General features: G+C 40.9%; 1 protein-coding gene across 2 annotated transcripts in view; it reads right to left on the reverse strand.

Annotated features, from left to right (window-relative positions):
• Positions 1-12,065, reverse strand: part of PRDM1 (PR/SET domain 1) — an 85,918-nt gene extending 73,853 nt beyond the window's left edge. For both annotated transcript variants that reach the window (XM_028723065.2, XM_028723067.2), the window contains exons 1-3: positions 11,351-12,065; positions 10,535-10,645; positions 9,885-9,924 (exon numbers count right to left, since the gene is read on the reverse strand). The gene's annotated coding sequence lies outside the window, so the exon portion shown is untranslated. The remainder of the gene's footprint in view (positions 1-9,884; positions 9,925-10,534; positions 10,646-11,350) is intronic.
• Between the last annotated feature and the right edge of the window lie 10,923 nt (positions 12,066-22,988).

Below are 22,988 nucleotides of genomic sequence, written 5' to 3' on the forward strand. Positions count from 1 at the left end.
GGATACGGGTGGCACTGTGGTCAAAACCACTGAGCCTCTTGGGTTTGTCGATCAGAAGTTTGGCGGTTCAAATCCACGTGATGGGGTGAGCTCCTGTTGCTCTATTCCAGCTTCTGCCAACCTAGCAGTTCAAAAGCACGCCACTGCAAGTAGATAAATAGGTACTGCTGCGGCGGGAAGGTAAAGGGCTTTCCATGCGCTCTGAATTCTGTCACAGTGTTCTGTTGCACCAGAAGCGGTTTAGTCATGCAGGCCACATGACCCAGAAATCTGTCTGTGGACAAATGCCGGCTCTCTCAGCCTGAAGTGAGATGAGTGCTGTACCTTGGACAATCACCTTGGACTGAACCTAACCATCCAGGCATCCTTTACCTTTTACCTTTTTACTGCTACACATATATTATCAGTGCTAGGACAGCGCTGATAAATTGAAAGATTTTCATACATAACACAAATTATTTCCGCCTGCTCATGTGAGTGAGCACCACAGCATACAGAAGGGAGGTTAGTGGGACTGGGAGTCCACTTTCTGCATCCATTCCTCTACCCACAATATAGAAAGGGTAGACTGGAGGAAGATATGGGAGGTGCACACATACCTCCTTTTTCTTGTAATGCCCTGGTGCAAAGCTTGCATATATGCCCGTTTAAAACCCATTACAGGAAGGGGTGGGGACCAGGGTTCTATAATCCCATATCTGTCTTAAGGTACCCTGTCGCCCTCAAGAAGTTGTTGAACTTCCTATCAGCCCCAGTCAGCATGGCAATCAGTCAGAGGTGGTGACAGTCCTAGGAACATCTGGAGCACCACAGGCTGCCCACAAATAATACATACGCTTCTTATTTTGAATGTGCAGTAATCTGATTCAACATTTCTTTCGGTGTAGGACATTGTACAATATATGCAAACTACCAAAAATACTTCTATAACTAGGATCTCCCTTTCCTTTAACTGAAAATATTTTTGGAAACTACCTCCCCTGGAAAAAAATTGTTCAGTAAATTTCCATTTCCTTGGACCACCATAAAAAGCAAACTGTTAAAAAAGAAGAAGAAGCACACAACATATTTTCCAAGACTCATGCAATAAGTCTTCTGTTTTAGGCAATGGATATTTTAAATAATAACATGGAAAGAAAAGAATATATGACTTTTCCCTACCACAAAGGTCAGGCTTCCCCCCCTTTTTCTTTTAAAGGCTTACAAATAGGATAGTACTTTATACTCTTATTATAAATACAATAGAGATAAATGGCCTAACCAGAAAATTAAAAAGTAGAAATATCGGTGGAGAAACAGTCATCCCCATTTCTTATCTTAGGTGAGATGTAATTTTTTTTTTTGTAATTTAAAATTTTTTTAATCGAACAGCAGCTTCCTATTATTTTTTGTGATTTCATGTTTTTTATATAAAAAAAGGAATCTGCATAAATCCACAATGCCTTAAGGCATTTGAAGAAACACTTAGGTTAGACCGGCAGCTTCTAATTCCAAACAGCACCTATTGTCTCCTTCAGCTTTGAATGACAAAAAGGGGACAGAAAGCTAGTACCTGGATTTAACATCGGATAATCATTGGGAAATCCTATCCACCAACTTTAAGTCACTTTATAAAACACAGCCTATATAAAAAGATGATTTATAAAGCTAATTTTGACAGGCAGGCCAGGAGACACACAGGGAGCTGTCGTCGTATTTTAGTTAAGACAGATTTTAGATAACACGTTTTCCCTAGAAAAACAGATTGAGATTCATTGCAAGTTCCCAAATCAGTTTCTCACTGTTGTCAAGGGGGTGGGGGAGTTGGCTGGAATCCAGAAAGATACTTTAGGCACACTCAAGCACTTGAGCATGTCCTGTTGTATTATTGTCTTCCACCCCTCCCCTGGGAAAAGCAAAAGCAACCAAGAGATTTGTGGCACCTTAAAGACAACACATTACTATGGATTTTTTTCTTTGGTTCCAGGTTGGCACAAAATAAGCTACCCATACACCTATATCACCAACTGTTTTTTAAAATCCCCTCAGTTCCAAAAGTGTTTTGTGCTGCGTATGTGGGATTTGTGGGGCGGGCAGGGCAAGTTGTGCTGCTCAGAAAACACAAGCCGAAGCTATGTGTGAGCATGCAAAAGTTGTTGGTTCTTTTTGGTTCTTTGGATCCTGGGCAACTTAGGAACATCATGTGCACATTGTCACTTTTAAGCTGGATTTCATTGCAGAAGGCTGACCAAAATTAAAGCGATGCAGCTCAGTCTGACAAATAAGCTGTTTGTTGCATTAACCACTTTAATAAGCACATCTAAGGCACTATCTATATTTTAAAATGAAAAGCACATACTACATGAAAAGAAATATTTGTTCTATTTTATAATTGTGCGAAACACTGTGGTGTTTCTTTCTGTAAATTAAAATTAATAACAACATGCATCCCTTTCTTAACCAGTCCTCCATCCAACTTCCTATGGGACTGGTTGAGTGGAAAATGGAAAAGTTCTGGTGTATCTTTTTGCAACACTTATGCAACATTGCTGTTATTTGCACCTTTTAAAAAAAGAAGTAGTTTAGGTCCATATTCCTCATTCAGCGATTCCTTCAGGCAGTGGTATATTGGTATTGTGTTTGTCTTAATTATTATTTTTAGACCTTTTAATATTTTTATTCCTATAAACAATATAAATGTGTGATACTTTACCATTTTTATAAATGCACAATTATGAAACTTTTTAATAGAAATTTTATTTCCTTTAAATGTATCTTGTTTGCTTGTAGGAGTAAAACAATCAGTAAACTACACTGACACCTTTTTATATAGAAACATTTTATTAAAAGTAAACCATTTATAAATCTTTATGAATAAAAACAGACTTTTAAATTACTCTATTAGTTAGGAGGCCTAGTTCGCAGGTCACATTTAACTATGGTTTAGTGTGAATGAGCAGTGTACATGTTGTGCATCTATGTTTGACTTTTGTTTAACATTTATTTATTTATTTATTTATTCATTCATTTATGTAAGAATCACTTCCCATGAAACATCCCAAACTGATATAACACGATGTGTGAACACAGCTCAAGTCTTTAGTTTTATCAAAGCAAGCAGCATTGCAAATGGTTTATATTATCTGTCAAATTTAGTTTACATGTTCTGTATGTTTTTGTCAAAAGGCATAAGGTAAAGGTAAAGGTACCCCTGCCCGTACGGGCCAGTCTTGACAGACTCTGGGGTTGTGCGCCCATCTCACTCTATAGGCCGGGGGCCAGCGCTGTCCGGAGACACTTCCGGGTCACGTGGCCAGTGTGACAAAGCTGCATCTGGCGAGCCAGAGCCGCACACGGAAACGCCGTTTACCTTCCCGCTAGTAAGCGGTCCCTATTTATCTACTTGCACCGGGGGGTGCTTTCGAACTGCTAGGTTGGCAGGCGCTGGGACCGAACAACGGGAGCGCACCCCGCCGCGGGGATTCGAACCGCCGACTTTTCGATCGGCAAGCCCTAGGTGCTGAGGCTTTTACCCACAGCGCCACCCACGTCCCTGTCAAAAGGCATATTGATAGGTAAAACATATAAATCCATGCCACTTATCTTAAACTCATATGGTCTTGTTTAGTCAGAGATGTTTGAAAAGAGAGAGAAAAAGATATTGAACACTGAATAGGTTTTAGAAATGCAACAAAATTGTGAAACTACAGTACTCATTCATTACTTTACCAGAACATTACTGCATTTTGCTAGGCTAAATAAAAATTCAAGATGAGTATGGTTCAGTTTTTTTTTTTTTTAAAGGTCATGGATTTATGCAGTGAACATAATATTTAGGAAATGGTCACACAATGCTGTGTTTTTGGAAGCTAGTTCTGCGCTCCTGGGCTTTATCTCTCCACCTTCACCAGCCACAACTAGGCAGGTAGCAAGTGAAACTAAACAATGTTTTCAAACACCTTATAATATACAGTAACTGGATCCAGAAATCTGAACTCCCATTGTGAGGATATTAAATCATACGGTTAAGGGAAATCTGTTAAGCTTATATCCTTTTTGTATTATTTTGTTTCTGTGAGATCCAGGCCTTCTGACACTCACTATGCTTAAAATGGGTGGATTCCAGCTTATGCCCTTGGAGTCATGAATGCACTTTTAATCCAGCAGAGGAGGGGAAGCAACTGACTGCCAATTCCTTCTTCCCTAGGCATTCCTTCATGCCACCTTCCATCCTGTCCTGAAAGCTCCCCAACAATTCTCCCAAGCTGATTTCGGGGAAGGCTGGGAAGGAGGAGGCAAAAATCACCCCCGTCCTATTCTACTAGAAGACACTTCGTTGCATTGAAAGACCTTCATTGAATGAAAGGGCAGAAAGTGGATTCCATCCAGTGTAGTATCTTTTTGAAACATCATCAGTGCCAACATTTATGAAATAAGCAAATATTTATTTGCACAGAAAAGTTATATTCTGTTTTCATGTACATACATCAAGAAGCAATAAAGGAATGCAAGGAATATACAAGCAAACAAACAGCACAACACCAATCTGATATGAAATATCTAATTATTCCATTGGACTAGACTTTGAAGTCTGAGTTAGTACTATTAAAATTTATTATTTCAAGACAAGGAACACACAGGTAGGCTATCCTGAAATAGAATATTTTTGGACCACAGACTGATAATAGCTAAAATTAATCTCCGAATCTATATTGTTATTTATCATTAAAACAATCTACCACATCAAGAAAAAAACAGACTCTTGCCATGTATCATTCATTGCAACAGGACATAGTTAGAACTCTATTGTTTTTGGCTAGGAGAAATTCAATTGTTCGTTGAAAAATCAGTGGCAGCAAGAAATTGTTTGGGGTTTCTTCTCCCCCTCCTTATAAACAGAGCAACTCCACAAATATTGGGAAATCCTATTGCACATATTTCCCAAAATTTCAAAATGTTAAACTAAATGGAAGATTGTTACAATAATATATAAGACTGCAGACAGTATTTGGTGTAGCTATAAAGGAGGTAAGAGAACAAAATGATCAGCAAAAACTGATAATTTATTTAAAGAATGCATGGAATTGCCCACTTGGTATTTTTCAGACAAAGGTACTGCAATAGCAGTAATATTATACACTGATTTTTTTTTCCTTTTTACAGTTTTACTGAAAACTTACTGTTAGGAAAGCAGATAAATAGAAAAAAAGGAAGGTTGATAGTGATACCTGCTTTCAGATTATAAATACATATATAATATATCCTTCCCACAAGACACTTACCCTTCAAAACCCTTTCTCTTTTGCATTTCCCCCTAATTAACATTGTTCAAGTAAATTGATCAAAGTACACATTAATTAGATAACACAAGATATTCGTAAACTGCTAAGACTGGTTTTCACAATTCTTTTCACAAATGCTCAAAACCTAACAGAAATAAATAATGCCTCCATTTGTTTCCTATTGACCTATACTTTTCTTAGCACAGAAGGTTTACAAATTGGGAGTCTTGATTTATTTTAACCCATAGTGGTTGCGACAATTCAAAAAGGATGTTTTCCTGAACTAATACAGACAAATTTTTTGCAGAGACAGGCTTATGTACTGGGCAGTCCCTAAACTCCATTACATCAAACAAGCTGATAATAAGAGGGTTGCCAACATGAGTGTTTAGGAACCTTTAATCACAAACACGGTATTATCAGGAAGCCACTTATAACACACCTACATCTGGTAAGCTAGACAGGGCTGGAGCGCTTCTAAATATATAGAAGCTACTATTCAGGTGTGATTAAAAATGTCTGACTTTAAGGAGGGCACAAACTTTGAACGGCTTTTAGGGGGATTATAGAAGATATGATTAATGCAACATATGCCTTAGCAAAAGTCAACCAACGACTGCATAGGTAAGGTGAACGAGGAGGGGAGATGGAAATCCTCCTTTTATGCTTGTATGCTTCTGGAATGCAGATTGAAAGATCATAGCAAAACTTTAATGTATTGGCAAATACATTAAAGGAAAACAGTTTAATCCTAGAACAAATACAAGGCTAACCTACTCTGATATTAGTCTCTCCCTACATACATCGCTTCCAATGAAACTAGGAAAATTGATACTAACCAAGGATTAAGTCCAAGATTTCTACAATGCGCCTTGCCAATCGAAAAACAATTCACTTATGAATCGAAATTTCTACTGCGGTTAATGTAAATATTATCCCAGCAGTTCTTGTCTCATCAAGTAAACACTAGCTACCAAGTATGCTTTTCATTTTCATAGTATCTAATCCTTTCCAACTTTCCATAATAGACGATTATTGAAAAATTTGCTATCAGTTGCTAAATTGTGATTCTTACTAATTATAACCAAGCTATAACCCCAAGGAGAAGATGCACGCTATGGACATAGGACCACCATTCAAAACAAATTTATATTGCAGGTTTTGAAGGTTGCTTGGCATGCAGTGGCTAAGCATCCGCAGGTCTTCCCTCCAGGGATGGGTAGCAGCAGAATGCACCATGCAAGGAGGCTAGAATGGGAGTTCCCAAGCTGTGGTTTATGAGATGCTTTCAGGTGGAATGTGGCACATGTTGGCATTAAATATTCCTATTGATTTAAAATTGTATTACTTATTTTGCTTCTTAGATGGTATTTTATTGTGTTGCTATTTGAATTCAATATCAGGAATGAAAAGCAGTAATAATACTATTAAAAATCATACAGCATTTTGCACAGCACATTACAATTGCTGCCACAGGCAGAAAAATCACTACGTGGTCTGCCAAGAGTCTCAGCAATTTTCAAGTGATAATGGGATAAACTGTTTGGGAACCAATGGGCTAGCACCACAATTAAGAACGTTTTACATCGGCCACATGGAATCATGTACACTTATGGATTTTACCTTTGCATTTCCCATGTCTTGTAAAAATCAGCCCTGTGTGCTCCACTGGGCATTTTAATTTTGTTTGGTACCAACTTGCTTTTGAAATTCAAAAGGGAGCATCAAAAGCAGTTTGTGATGAGACCAAAAAAGTCTGCTATATACTGTAATGTGTAATCTCTACACTGCAACTGAAAAGTCAAGTGTAGCATAATTTAAATTCTTTTATAGGAATGATTTCCTAAGAGCAATGCTAATCTAATAAGTTGTTATGGCAGAGACCATTAACATGCTCATCTGGAAGTATATTGTACTTCTGTTTAAATATTAGGGCTTGTGGCAAAGGATCAGTACTACTGCAGTACCTATCTTGTTTCATGCTTAGGCACATGCCTTGTGGACTGAAAAGACAACCCAAACACAGAATAATTGGAGAAGCAAACATTTGTTTAGCATTCAAACCAAGAAGGAAAAGGCACCAATTTTAAAGAAACTGAGATGATTACTAGCAGAAAAAGGAAAGAAGGTGGGTGGGCAGGCTGCGGGGGAAAAGAGATACAGAGCAGTAAGCACTGCTCAACTTGTAAAACCAATACTCAGTGACAGCGATTTACCACAGGTTGCTTTTCTTTTTTTAAAAAAGTAGCGAAAACGATGGAAAATAATCGACATGCTATTTAAACCTTCCAGTGCCAAGAAAATAAATTATGTTGATTTACAATGCTTACACTCACAGTTATCAGATATTTATATTCATATCAGATGGAATCACTTAGAGAGCAGTCTACCGACCACAAACTCTGTTCATTTCAAAGGGGCTTATGCTGGAGCCTTGTCCAAATTAGATGGATTGCACCTCTTAATCTGTAGCACCAGGGACTGAAATTAATACTTCTGCTATACGATACCAATTACATTTCCCTGTATGGATTTTTGTTGTTGTTTGCCTTGGTAATTACATGGTTGCATTTCAGTGCCAATTACATCAGACACTGTATATGACTTTGTTAAAAAAAACAACAAGAAGAAGAGCAAAAAACAAACAAAACATTTTTACTCCCAGGCCTACTGTAAAAATCTACTGTAAACCTGTTAAGCAGCTATACATCTTCATTTATTTGTATTCTATTACAAGCAGATCTTTGTCAAGTTTTCACTCTTGCGTGTTAGACTAAATATTGTTACGTTTGATTGACCACATCATATTGAGCTGGGTGGTAATAAAATTACTTCCTAGTCACATCAAAGATTAATAATGGGACATTTAGCCCAGTATTGGCTCATTGCAACTTGCTAGTAATCTAGTCAAGTTAATGCACATTTGCACACGTAATACAATCTCTAGAGCAATATTGAAGGATTTACAACTATTAAAATTGATTGTGTTTACTCAGATGAATTTAGAAAAAAGCAACCTTTTTAATGTTCTTCTTGCAGGGAACTGAGCTATGTATTCAATGAAACTGAGCAGGTAATTCATTACTTTTTTTCAGTGAAAGTGTGACTTAGAAACTATTATATAATCGTTTTAGGTAACATTTCTGTAGCATGCATTACTGTATTAAAACAGCTGATGCATCTTCCTAAATAACGCTTAATTTCTGAAATCCTGAAGCAGTGGAATTTTGCTATTCATTCCAGTTAAATAAGATTTATACCATTATATATTCTGCACCATTCACTAAGTTGTCAAATTAATAAATATTCAATTGTTTGCCCTATATTAGTCTACTAAGGATAGTGTTTTAAGGGGGGGGGAATGTTTCCAAAAGCAAATTTGTCTAAAGGTACGAACAATAATTTTAAAAATATGAAAAAGTGTTGAAAATGGTATTTATTTTAATGAAAATTGGCATAGAAATATAATGAATCAAATCGACATCAGTATAAATTACTTTTCAACTATCACATTTAGATTATATTTGTCAAATTTCACAATCTTCTGCTACAGCATCAAGACTAAATTTATTTTTTTCTCTCTCACCTACAGCTGAATTCTCTTGAACAGGCAGTTTAGAACTGAGCTAATATCTCAATTGTACATAGGATTGCAACCTACTAATAAATCGGTAATCCCCATTGAACTCTTAAGACTTACTTATGAGTAAGCACACATAGGATTGTAGGTCACATACAGCCCAATCTTGCACATATATATTCAAAAGGATGTCCCACTATGTTAAATGGAACTAACTTTCAAGGATGTGTGACAGGACTGCAATCTCAGCTTATTAAAGTCAACTACTGTATGATAAACACTTGATAGATAATATTATCCATGTGATTCAGCTCAATAAATGTGTCCACTTGTTGGCAGCTACAGCCATGTAAAGGCAAAATTAAATGAATGAAACTTAACTGCAGCTGAACAAAATGTAACAGATAATCTTTACAGTATATACTGACAATAAACAATGTAATTTGTTATGATTTGCCACACTAGGACACAAAGGAGCTACTAAAGAACCTTTCTAGACACTTTATTTTTGGCTACAGTCCTATGCACTGACAGACAATAGCAGCTTAACTACGCACAAGCCTGCAGCCATTGAATAATCCATTAGAAACAACTATGTTAAGTACTCTCGTATTAAAATATATTAAGTATGATTTATTGGTCCCTGATGAACAGCTCTAGGGCTTTCAGTAGTTCTGATACTGAAGACAGTGAGCATGTAAGTTTCCACCACAACGAAAAGTTTATTTCACTTCAACTCCTAGGTGTCAAGATGGACACTTTAATTAAGATACCAATAATCAATATGTGTTCCTTTTCATTCCATTTGTCAGTTATGTACTTCTTAAAAAAAATGGAAAAGGGTAGCACTCATAGACTGTGTTAAAATGTGTATAAATAAAGGAAATGACATCTTTGCTAAATACATTGTAGCTAATTTGTTCTTATGAAATGCATCTTCTTGTTCAGGAGATCAGCTAAACAAACAGAGAAAGTTAACAGTGATAGTAAGTAACCATATGACATGGCCTTGATTTTTAATCTTTGGCTAAAACATGTCTTACCTTTTCCAAGTCTTCTTTTTAGTGCTTTCAAGCAAATGATCTAAGGGGAAAAGCAAACAGAATCCTAATAGAACAGAATATAATTTTCACTCAGCCACTTTCTTTTGCAATCCGTCCCCCCCTGCCCCCACTTCACATTTCAAACTAGTTAATTCTCTACTGTTTGAACAATACAAACAGGATGTTTCCTGTTGACATATTATTTTTACTGGTCAACAGTAAAGTCTTCCATTTCCTAAATAGCACGGCCACTAATTTTATCTGCCATAATCTTGCAAGGAGAGCAAACAAAAATGGGAAAAGCCAGAGAAGTCTCAAATTCATTTATAAATTCCCAATAAAGGTTAATAGTTAAACTCCTTGTCTCTCCCACATGCTCCACCCTCCTGCACGAATGGATGGTGCCTTGAAGGAATTAAATGTTTTTGTTCTCTTTTTACCAGAAGCCAGACGAAAGTGTCACCATCTCCACTTTTATTTACGGGTTGAGCAACAGCGGTTCCTCAAAAATCACACGTTGATCCTAGAGAGATTGACTGCCCTAAACTAACAGATCTGATATGTGAAATACATTTGAATCAATCTTTCTCTTTTCTTTTTAACAAAAGGAATCCTTCCCTGCTCCCCACCTCCAGTAGAAAACATCCCACCTGCTCCAAAATGCAGTAGGATTTCAAGAAAGGAATTAAAGATCTTCCCGGTGGTTTCTTCTTCAGGTGAATTCTTTGGACGCCTCCCCCCTTCGGTCTGGAGCTTTAAACCTGAAAAACAAACACCTCTATTGAATTCAAAGTAAGCTTTGGTGGGGTCTGAGTTAATTCTCTATCAGACAGCAAGTCTCAGTGTCTGGTTACACAAACACACCTTCACTCAGGTTGGAGAGAGGTTCCTTAGAAACCAAAAAATCAGAAAAGACAAAGATGAGGGAAGGAAAGAGGTACTTCCATAACCCTGGACAGGTTTAGTACTGATTTTACGCAAAGACATACTGGGGGGAGGGTTTTGTGGGTTTTTTTGGAAAATGTTTAAAAACAAAAAACCAAACCCCCCCACACCCAGCCTGATGATCCAAAAACGTGAAAATATAAAGGAAGGCTGTGATCTTAAGCGTGCACCATTGGAAGCAAGTTTCTTATTCACAGGTAAATTAAGTAAAAGGCACACGTGCGCAGAAAGTATTTAAGTTCACAATTCTTGCAGCCCGTCCGTAAAACTCGAAGCTTTGCCCGACGAGGCGGTCTTGTGGAGCGCGGTCTGCTCGGGAGTGAACCTGATGGAATTCCCAGGCACGTGCGAACAGGAAGTCTAATAAACACGCATCTTCCACCCAGAGCCCCATGCCTTTCCTCCCCACTCCGTTCCCGATTAACTTCTTCAGGATCAGTCGCGCTGGACAACCTCCCCCCCCCCCCCCGCAATGCCAGCATCATCATGCATCCACACGAGCAGCCACCGGGGCGACTTACCCGACTCTTCCCACTAGGCTGTGTCCCAAGAGCAGGAAGCCCCGGCCCCATCTCCCTAGCAGGCAAACGCAGCATCGCGCACAAAGCGCGCCAAGACGCCGGCAGCCGCTGCTCTCCCACAGCCCGCCGCGCTCGCAGACGGGGACCGGGGCGCGCGAGGAGAGAGGCGGAGGGTGGGCGCGCGCGCGCGGGCCGGGAAGGGCGAAGCTGCGGAGGAGCAGGAGGTGGGCACCGTGCTGCCCCTACGCTTCCCTCCTGGGCTACTGAGGGTTATAGAGAGGCTCTGTTATAGCTCGGCTGGAAGAAGCCCCAGTCAGACTTGTGTGGAGAACATGAGGCGTCCTCCTCCTAACTCCTCAGAGGAAGGGGCAGCTTCCCTCCGAGCGACGGCTCCCTCTCATGCCTTCTGCTTCCCGAGTTGACGAGGCGGTTTTCTCGCTCGTACACACAAGACCCCCCCTCCGCCGCCCCCGTGTGCTCGCGTGCGTGAGAGGACCCCTGCGAGCGTCAGCCTCGTGGGTGGCTGGGTGGGTGCGTGGCGAAGAGAAGAGCGAGGCGACGCACACAAGCGGGGCACTTCAAAGCCGCCTTTTGGTGCGCGCGGGGGGTGTGGGAAAGAGGGGCAGAGGCGCAGCTGCGAGCCTTGGCGGACGAGCTCGCGCAGCACAAGCCACGCGCCCAGCTAGCTAGCTATTCGCCCCGGCAGCTTAACATTGACAGTGTGTGGGGTGTGTGTGTGTGGTGGTGTTGTTGTTGGGTTTTTTTCTTCGCCTTTTAGTTTAAAAACACTCCCCACATTCCTTCCCCAAACCCCCTCTGATTGGGCAGTTTCCCGTCTGTCACGTGCCACTCTCTTCAACCCCCCCCCCCCCGCTTTCCTGTTTAGGGGAAGCGGGGGGGGAGCTACTTGATTCATTCACTTTCACTTTGGTTCGTCAGGCTTGATCCTGAGGGAATTCAGACAGGGGGAAGGGGGAGGGGAGGGGAGGGGGCGTGGGTTGGTTTCCTTCGCTGGGGAAATGACACTGCAGTTTGTTTTTTTCCTTGGGAAAGAAACGGGCGTGGGGAAGATCTTCGTTTACATAATAAGCCTCAATGCTATCTGTGGTACGTCGAGGTGAGCTCTGGTTGCCAAGGCTGTTGAGGAGCGAACTCTTCATTCAGGCCTGAGACATTTGTGACCAGCTCGCCTTGTATTTGGGGAACTACTTAACCCCCGCGGGGCACGCAGCGGCTTTCCTCACGAGGTGCCCCAACCCCTTGTCCTGGTCGACTGACAAACATGGCTGGGGGTGTGGGTCAGAAATAGTTTAGGCCTTCTCCCATATCTCTGTATCTCCCCTCCTTTTCCTCCTGGGTTTTTACAAGCTAAGGTGTATATAGCCCTAGCCCTGCCTAATCTGGGAAACGTTTCAGACTTTGCAGGGACTTCCACCTTAAAGAAGTGTACCTGTGTGAAGCAGGATAGTACATATATTCCACAATGCCTCTGAATTTTCTACTTAGGCTCCTTGAGTCAGCCAGCGTGATTGCATGTGTACATTTTTACACAGTGTCAATATGTGAGGCTGAATGTTCTGTATTCCAAATGCAGACAGAAAAAGAAAATTAAAAAACCCAGGCTCAGTGCCTGGTAGACAGTAATGGTAAATGCTGGGGGGACGGACATGTTAGTAGTGGGAAGTTTAATTAATGCATTTAATAAGACCATAAAAAAAAAAATTCCTTCCAGTAGCACCTTAGACGCCAACTAAGTTGGTTATTGGTATGAGCTTTTGTGTACATGCACACTTCAGATAGGAATAAGGCTTCCTTTCCCTTTGGAGAGTAATTTATCAAACAATATGCCCTAAAGGTGTGATAAACATAATTTAGAAGCTGAAGTGCCTTGCTGGATTGCATGAGATACGCTTAAAAAATCACACAGAACGCAAGGGTGCTACCTTATATACCTAATGAAATCATTGCTCCATCTAAGTTGTTTTACAAACTGCTAACTTTTTCAAAAGATTACCGTATTTTATTTTATTTTTGAAAAAGACCCAATTTTAAAGGGTTTCAACATCATAGTTCCAAACAACATGACTTGCACTTCAGAAATGAAAGCCAGTATATTATTGTATTTTAATATTTTGTTGGAAGCCGCCCAGAGTGGCTGGGAAAACCAACAATATTATTATATTGAATAGATCCCACAACACTATAGTGACTTCTGGGCACAGCTCAAAGAGCTGATTTTGATCTACACGGCTTCAGCCCAAGTTATCTGGAAGACTGCATTTTCCAGTAAGTGCTTGCCTGTATTTTAAGATCCTTCTGTCTGCTCTGCCAACATCTGAAGTACATTTGGTCTTCTCTGTGGCTAGACTTTGAAGACTAGCACCGTCTCTGAAGACTTTTCAATGGCAGCCATCAAATTTAGACAGGCCTTTGTCCTGAAAGCAAAACTGTACATAAGGCCAGTATCATGGTCCCCATGTTACAGATAGGGAGCTGGGGCTGGCCTAAGGCCTCCCTGCAAGATTCTGGCTGAAGAATGAATTGAATGATGCCAAGGTTCATTTGTTCAATGAGAACGGGTATGATTACATGAGTGTGAGTTGCTTCAATAAGCCTTAGCCTTCTGTCAAAATAGCATTGGTCAGGCATGGCACCTCTCACGATTCTGGTTTTAACGCGACTGCATGCAGCAACATACATTCCCCAGGGATCTCATAATAAAAACAGCAGTTATAGTCAGAAGGAGCCTGCGTCATCTCTTGCTAAGCATGGCTTATGGATGTTGCAAAACAGCATGGAGATGACACATAAGAAAGTGTGGCTCATTTCCCCTCTCCTTACTTTTTAAAGCGACACTAGGCAATCATAATGCCAGTTAATAAGACATCTCTGAGGTTCCACAAACATTACATAAAAGAGTAGTGTACAACACACAAAGGCAGTAAAAAGCCTTGGCTCTCAACAAGGATAGGATTTTAAAATTGCCCGTTTCTGCGATAGCTGCCAGCAATAGCGCTTCTGGTAACATGTTAAAAGGGGAGAGAGAGAAAAGCCAACATATGTTTTGTAATGCTTTATTATAGAATAATTTTTCTGGCCAATCTGAAGTCAGGAATGCTGAGGCTTGATAGACTTAAATTATATCCTGTAGTTATTGAAACTGCAGTTAAAAAGTCCTACCCATAAATGTTTTTAATTTCTTTTTGATTCTATAGTGCTCCAACAATCTCCTGTGGCAGGGAGTGCCACACAATAATTATGTCTTGCATGAACAAGAATTCCCTTTAAACTGTTAATTTGACCATTAACCTGAGCATTCTCAAATGTCCTTTTGTTATATAAAAGTACACCCTTAAATACAAGTGCCCAGTAGGCCAGCTTTATGGTGTTTGCTGAGCCATTGCACCTTTCCCTATTTTTCTCATGTCTAAATGTAAAGGGCATGATCCAGGCAAAGTTAAACTCTTCTAGGTTTCACTCATTTCAATGGTAGAAATGCACGCATGTGATTTATTTCTTTATTAAATGTATACACTCCTTTCACTGAGAACACTTCCCAGTGGTTTACTGCAATTACTTATTTATCAGAATAATTTATATTCCACTCACCCACTTAACAAAGTAGTGCCCCAGGCTGTTTCACGATGTTCAAAAAAGTCAAGCAAAACCAAAACCAAAGAAATGGCTTGATTATTAACTAAAAAGAAGCAGATTAAACTGTAAAGGTTAGGGAAAAGTCTAGCAGTGAAAGTTAAGACCAGTGTCAAACACACCTCCATGTGTGGAGGTTCACAACTCAAAGGACAGTTTCACGTAACCCAACTGAACTAGCATTTGCTCATATCGGGATAAAAGGAAGGGCCTCTCGATCAGACCCTTAAGGCATGGGCAGAATCATTTGGGAGAAGGCAGTCCTATAGGTACCCTATTAAGGAGATCCTTTAAAAATTTAAAATAAAATCTTAAAACAGCAGACAAAAACAACAAGAGTGAAACAACAGATTTTCAGATTTAGCCCATCCCATCTCAGGGTTTCCGCACCTGGTGCCAAAAATATCAGGTATGGCCAGATATTACCAGGTATGAATGCCAGTTTGTATTAAGTGTTTATACACTGCTATCTGAAATATTTTTCAGGCCAAGGCATAGATTATGATTGAGTAGATGATGGAATCTTAGATCTGCATAAGCCAGGACAACTCAAAACAAGTGATGATGTTCCTTATTGATTTCAGCCAAAAACAGGCCATTACATTGTGCAGACCAGCAGTGCTGTAAATTCTGAAGTGCAGGCATTTTTCATGGCAGCCCCCACAGCTGTGCTCCTTCTAAGACAATACAACAAAAGTGGATATATTTTTCTAACCAATCCAGACTTTATGGTTTCAGTACTATGCCAGATTCTACCCCCCTCTCCAGAAACCCTCTCCTCCCCGCTGCCCCTTGCTTAATATCCAGCCTGATGAAGAGTTCTAGTGACTCAAAAGCTTGCTTCCTATTTTCTGACTTTTGGGTTGGTCATAATAAAGGGACTTTAGAATGTTTCAAAATAAAAGTGGCATGTTAACCCTGCCTCTCTCTCTGCTTAGCTTATCTGGTGAGAAGGGTTTAGTTTGCATGCGAAAGATTGGCAAAAAAATGCCCTAGGAGATGATAGCATTGTCCCTGCTTTGAAATTAGTGGTGGTTCTTCATACTTGCTCCTCCCTGCTCCAGTGCTCCACTGCACCACTGCTTACTTACACAGGATTTCTCTGCATGTGTCTTTTAGGAAGAGTGTGTAATGCAGGGATTACATCAAAGAAAGCCTGTAGCTTTTGTGGTGCACACACACGGTTGGTGGAAGGAAGGCTATTCAGTTCACAGCTTGTTACATTGGTTCTGGATGTGCAGAATGGAAGTAAATCCCTTATTTTCCAAAACCTGCCAAACTTCAAGTGCTGGGTGTTTGGCATCATGTGAAGAGTTTGGGGGGTGGTTTAATATATTTTAGGGCTCTAGCACTGGAGAAAGAAGGGCTAGGTTTTTTTAAAAAACTATTCACACTGGATTATTATACATAGGATATTCTTTTAAAAGTCTCGGTGGGAGCTCTCCATATGGTAAAAGTTAAAAGTGTTTCTTTCTACAAAATATAATGAGGAGTGACTTTCAGGAGAACTGACACCTGGTTATAACAATAGAGAACCTTGGCTTACATTATTTGATAACGTAGTATATGAAGCTGTCTAGGCATGTTCTGTAATGCCTGAGACAGGAAAAAACAGAACACAACCCCTTATGTTTGCCCCAAAAACTCCAGTACTGATAGGAACAGGATTTTTCTAGGCTTTTTTCCTAGAAAATAATAATAAAAATTTTATTTATTTAGACCACTTAATTAAAAAAAAATCTCTTAGCAATGCACGTAAAAACAATATAAAAGAAATAAAAACAAGTTTTAAAAATAATTAAACCTAACTAGATTATATATCCAAATAGTCTTGCCGAAACAATAGGGGGTTAGCAGGTGTCTGAAACAGTCCAACGGCAATGCCTGCCTAATGTTAATAGGCAGGGAGGTCCAAGATACAGGTGCTGTCACACTGAAAGTTTGACTCCTCTCAGATGTGGTGAGCACATCATTTTATACTTTTCAGAATGCTTTATAGCTCTAATTTTTACAGTTGACTTTGTGTGTGTGTGTGTGTGTGTGTGTTTGTGTGTGTTTGTGTGTGTGTTTGTGTGTAGTTAGGAAAGCAGGAGACTGGAAATATTAAATTGAAATGTAGTTGTTTATCAGAGGTTGCCTTACCATTGATTTTGGATGGACTTTTCACACTGTGGGTAATACCTAGTGAAAGTAATGATTAGTTGATTTGGGTATTCATTTATTTTATTTATATTTATTAAATTTGTATTCCGCCCTTCGTCTGAAGATTCCAGGGCAATTCACAGCAGATGAATTAGGACCACTAGAGACTTTAAAAAGAAAAAAAGTTTCAAGACTGCTAATTGGAACAAATTTCCCTCATGCTTAAGCAGTTCCACTGGTTCAGGGTTTGTTTCTCAGCATGGAGAAAAATGACACATCTGCAGGCAGGCGTCAGAAGAACAGAAATTTCCTCACCTCAACATTTTATTTGTGTTTAATTTTTGATATTTTGTCTTTTAAAATGCACAGATGCTTAAGGTCAGCACTGATGCCAATGCAAAGTTAAGACATGACATTATCTTTTTAATTTAATGTAGGGCTTTACATGTCAATGTATGCACCTTGAATTGGCCTCAGAGCACACAGGTAACCAGTACAGACCTTTAACAATTAGTGTAATATTTGCCTGTCCACTGATGCCAGCCTCTACATTCTGCACCAGTTGCAGCTTTCAACGTGTCTTCAAGGGAAGCTGTACATAAAATATCTTACAGTAGTCCAGTCTGCAGGTTACCAGAACAGGGATCACTACAACCAAGAAATCCCCTCAGAGGTAAAAAGCTTTGCTGGTTCAGGTACATTTCAGGACCAGTTCCCTCTGAATTTGCCACATGCTGATAACAATAAGTATCTTAGAGGTAGCTCTGCCCCTGTAATACATGGGTAGGCAAACTAAGGCCCGGGGGCTGGATCCAGCCTTCTAAATCCAGCCTGCAGACTGTCCAGGAATCAGTGTGTTTTTACATGAGTAGAATGTGTCCTTTTATTTAAAATGCATCTCTCTATTATTTGTGGGGCCTGCCTGGTGTTTTTACATGAGTAGAACATGTGCTTTTATTTAAAATGCATCTCTGGGTTATTTGTGGGGCATAGGAATTCATTCATTCCCCCCCCCCAATATAGTCTGCCCCCCCACAAGGTCTGAGGGGCAGTGGACCAGCCCTCTGATGAAAAAGATGCTGACCCCTGCTATAATACATTTACAACTATCTCTGTAAATAGCCGTTTCAAAGTATGAATGCTAATGGAATATTTGTGAGCTTCAGAGTTTTGTGTAACAGGAAAAAAGAGATGCTGAATCACTTCCATTGCTGGTTGTGTACAGAACGACTGCTTTCTGTAGGGCTAGAATCCCAATGTCTTTTTTAGTTTTATCACAATGAGTGCAAGAAAACCTTGTGTTAAAAAAGAAATACTATCATTGTGTTTCTCCAAAAATCTTTAGGCTAATGTTGATGTTACACTAACAGCTGGAATTCAGTGAATCACTCCCAACCATAAACAGGATCATGTAGAATTTTTTGTTGGATTTGGACGATCCTTTTGAATTTTGTTCCTAGATTACAATCATTCCACATTATGGTTCAGCATATGAATAACTAGCTATGACATAACTTTTCCATGTGTGCACACTTGAAAGGGGGCAGTTCAAAAAGTAATCATGGGAGCCACAAATTTATGATATCAGGAGGAAACCCTAAGGGGGCTTTTATATCCCTTAAAGTATTTTAAACCAGGGGTGGCTAACCCACAGTTTGGGTGCCTGCTTCTGCTTCTCAGAACATTTTTGTGCCTGCAGCAAAAATAAAATAAAATTGAGTAGACTAAGTGCTGAAGTGGGCAGAGCTCTGATGGATTAGCAAATTGGTCCTCCTGGCCAACAGACTGATTGCTGAATGAGTGGAATTTCAGGGCAGAGTGTTCAGTTTTGACCAATATTTTTTCCACCATAGTCTGCTGGTCACCATTTGTCACAGAGGAAAAGACAGGGTCTGCTTCTGTCCCTTCACCATCTCTTTTAAGATCACCCATTTACTTATTATGAAATTAATTTGAAGTAGCCCTAAATACTATTTGCCGCCATCATTTGATTTCCTGATAAACACAAGACAACGTTCCTTCTGGATTAGTGTTAAAGTGGGAAACACTGTTTAAATGCTAATACAAAACATCATTGAATAATAGATACAAAGTGATTTTTCAGCAAAGATGGTGTTTCCCATGGAGTGCTGAGCTGCTAGTGTAATACCTGACAGCTTGTAAAAAGTGGGGGGGGGGGAGGGAGGTTTTTGCTGAGGAGCAAAAACAGATCAAGGTGGGACGAGTGGAAAATTCTCCAATAAAGTAATCAAGCCTAGCTGAGCTATCTGTTTCCCAGATTTAAGGTGTTGCATCAGCATACAGAGTGTCCAGAGTATGTGCCGTTAAATGGTTATAAAATACATATTTGTGTGTGAGGGAAGACAGGAAATGGTTCTCGCAAAATATTCCAAAGCGTTTGTCCCATCTGGAGAAATAAAACAAGACAGACATCTCAGCTGCCCTCCAAAAAGCTAGGACTCTCAGCAAAACCCCTCTTAAGGGAGTGAGCAGAGGTTCGTGTGTGCACTTATGATGGCAGTTAAAATGCTCTCTATCCTGCAGAGGAGTGTGGATGCAACAAAATGGTGCAACTCTAAGGAATTGTGGTTCTATGAGCGAGTAGGTTTTTAAAAAAACAAAACAAGTTTCATCTTGCTTTGCTAAAGTGGCCCATTTAAGCTTCGCAACTCAGAAGGTCATGTACCTCAACTCTGAGGAAACACACTTGCTGTTTTAACACTTCCCTTAGGGCTTATGGCAAGGATGATGGTATTTTCAGGAGTGATAAATGAAGCTCTGCCTGTTCTGTATAATTTAAGGGAAAGTCTTAGAAGAGAAAAACTAGAACAGTATAAACACTGCCTCTCTTTTCAGATCTGCTAAGCAATTATGACTGTGATTCACAGAAGAACCTTTAACAAGTTAAATCGCACAAGAATACCTCTGCTTAAACCAATTTAGTTCCCTTTAGAAGTACAATCTCTTAGATTCAACAAGCATGTGACTTCATGGCAGAAGAACATAAGATGAGCCTGCTGGATCAGGCCAATGTCTCATCTAGTCCAGCACCCTGTTCTCACAGTAGCCAGACAGTTGCCTCTGAGAAGCCTGCAAGCTGGACATGAGCACAACAGCACTCTGTCCATCTGCAGTTCCCAGACATAATGTCTCTGACAGCCAGTGTTAAAAACAGAGATATGAAAGCTAGGAACTAAATGGCACCTTAAACCTAGGTTATGAGCGCAACAACGGAATGTCTAGGCACGCTTTTTTATAACAAGAATACAAAGTTGAAAATGAATGAACTGCAGCTAAAATATTGTCCTCATTTTTCACATGGTCTAGTCCTTCCCCTGCCCATCCCGCTAATATTTTTAGGAGGGCCTCTTCTCCAGTCTTCAGAGAGTAGCTGGAAGTGAGGAGGCAGAAAATAAGTCCTCCTTTCCTATCAGTTTTAATCTGAAATCTTAGGCGCAGTACTGCGCCCAGAGCTCAGAAACTGCTTGCGCTAATTAAATTCCCTGTTGCAAAATGCACCTAGAACAATGGGAGTTTCGAACACTGCTAACAGCAGTGGTGCACTGGCGGAGGAAGAGGAGTGCGGGGGCAGCGCACCACCCCTGGCAGCGCGATCCTGGTGGGGTGCCATCGCGGCTGCCCCCCTGCCTGCACTGGGCGCCACGCCCCCACAGGCGGCACGCTCCGCCCCCAGGATGCATGCCACTCTCCTGCGGGCAGCACGTCACGCCCCCAGGACGTGTGCCAGCCCCACCCCCGCCTGCTCTCCCCCCTCCCCAGTGCCGGAGCATGAAGCTCCGCCACTGCAGCAGTGGAACACAGCCTTCCTTACCAGTAGCCATTGATTGTCTTGTCCTCCACAAATCCTCATAGTTTCACAGTACCATGGTTTAACTACGTGCTGTGTGAAGAAGTAATTTCTGTCGTCTGTCCTGTCCAACATTTCCTTGGATGTCCATGGGTTCTAGTCGGACAGGAGAGTGAGAAAATATTCCTCTATCCATTTTCTCCATGCCATGCATGATTTTATGAACTTCCATAATGTTACATCTTACTTGCCTTTTCTTTGAACCAAAGAGTTCCAAACACTGTAAACTTTTTCCTCCTACGGGAGTTGCTGCACCCCCTTGATGATTTGGGTTGCCCTTTTCTGCAGCTCCTTTCTGAGGCAAGGAGTTCACAGGTGTACACTGACAGAGATGCTAGTCAGCTTCCAGACATTTGGCTGCCATTCATACCTCCTGCATTGCATTTTAAAGTCAATTGCCCAGGCTGCTATTATTCTGTACATTGCCCTAATGTTGCATTATTTGTATAATATGTCATATGGACTCAGATTGAATGCGATGAATGGACTTTCTTCCTTTAGCTCTATTTCGTACATACCGGGGCAACTCCATTTGACTGCTTAACTGACCACATTTACCCCTGAAAGATGGTATTGTTTGATTGCTTCCTCCCTCCCTCTCTTTTTCTCTCTCAGTTAATAGCAATGCACTTTTGATAGAAGTTTAAAGAGATTTTTTTTTTAAAAAAAAATCATTAAAGCAAAACCTCAAAGGGAGAGAGGAAAGGGATTCCTTCTTAAATACCTTCCCGACATCAGCGCCGGTTTGTTTCTTTCTGCAATAGAAACTGGTTGATTCACCAGCCAGACCAAGAGAGAAGTTTCTTTGCGGTCTGCCATTCCAGAACCATAAACGCATAAAACTTTTGCAGGACAGCTCCGCTCCTCTACCAGTAAATTGGGGGGGGGGGGAGGGAGGAGGGAGGAAGAAAAAAAAAAGGCCACTGCCATAACCTGAAACAGCCTTTACAATGGGAAATTGGCGCCAGTTACAGTTCAGCTTTTACAACTATGCCGTGAACAGCGTGCTCTGCAGGCAGCAGAAGCAGCATCTGCTAAATTCCACTGTGGTGGGCACAGCGGGGGATCTTTTATACCTGACTCTTCTCTCGATTCGAATCGCAGAAGCTGCGTAGAGTTAAAGCCAGTCTGGTACCAGATGAAATCAGCTTAAGTGTCGGAGCTGCCACCATATGCACGCGAACTTGGGAGGAAGCCCCATTGAGCACTGTAAGACTTATCCGAGAGGGCACAGGATCAAAGCAACAGTGTGGCTGGCCCAGTTGAAACTTGTCACGGGTAACTTAGAGAAAGTGTTCGCACATTACTCCGACAGATGCACCCCCCTAGATCAGTGATGGATGGTCCAGTGTGCAGTCTCCACCCCAGCCAGTCCTTATAAAAGCCGCATCTTTTAAAGCACTGAGGCCTCAGCTTGTTTCCTCCCCACTTCTCGTGCCTTTTCGATTTCAAGCCAGAAGGCAGGGGATGTCACTGCTGATTTTTTGTAAGCCACTCTGCAAGCAGTTTAGTATATATACTCTAAAGAGTGGGTTTAAAATGGTGTAAGTAAATACTTGACTGTGCATTCCATTGATGGGAGCCCAGGCAAAGTGCAGCCCCACGGAGTGTTTTAACAGGGGCTTGGGGTGGGGAATATCCCCAGTCCTAAAGTCTGAAGCGCCTGGTGCAGTTCATCGCAACCTGCATCGCCAGGCCCCATCTTGCACCGTAGAACTTGTGGCTTCAATGCCAACCCAGCTGTCCGGCTCCGCTCGATGCTCAGCACACAAACGGTTTAAGAGTTCTGCTGGACTCGAAAGCTTGCTTACCAGTCGCTGACATTTCCTTTAGTCGCAATAAAAAGGCCTTTTTCCAAAGAGAAGAGCGACCGCTAACCTGTAGCCTCGCAATTCTTAGCAAACCTCTCTCTTCCTCTGCTGAAGTCTCTGCCCCCTAACCCCCACCCCGTTTCTTTCTGAGCAGAAAGCTTATCTG

This window comes from Podarcis muralis, chromosome 3 (assembly GCF_964188315.1).
Source record: "Podarcis muralis chromosome 3, rPodMur119.hap1.1, whole genome shotgun sequence".
Classification (NCBI taxonomy): domain Eukaryota; kingdom Metazoa; phylum Chordata; class Lepidosauria; order Squamata; family Lacertidae; genus Podarcis; species Podarcis muralis.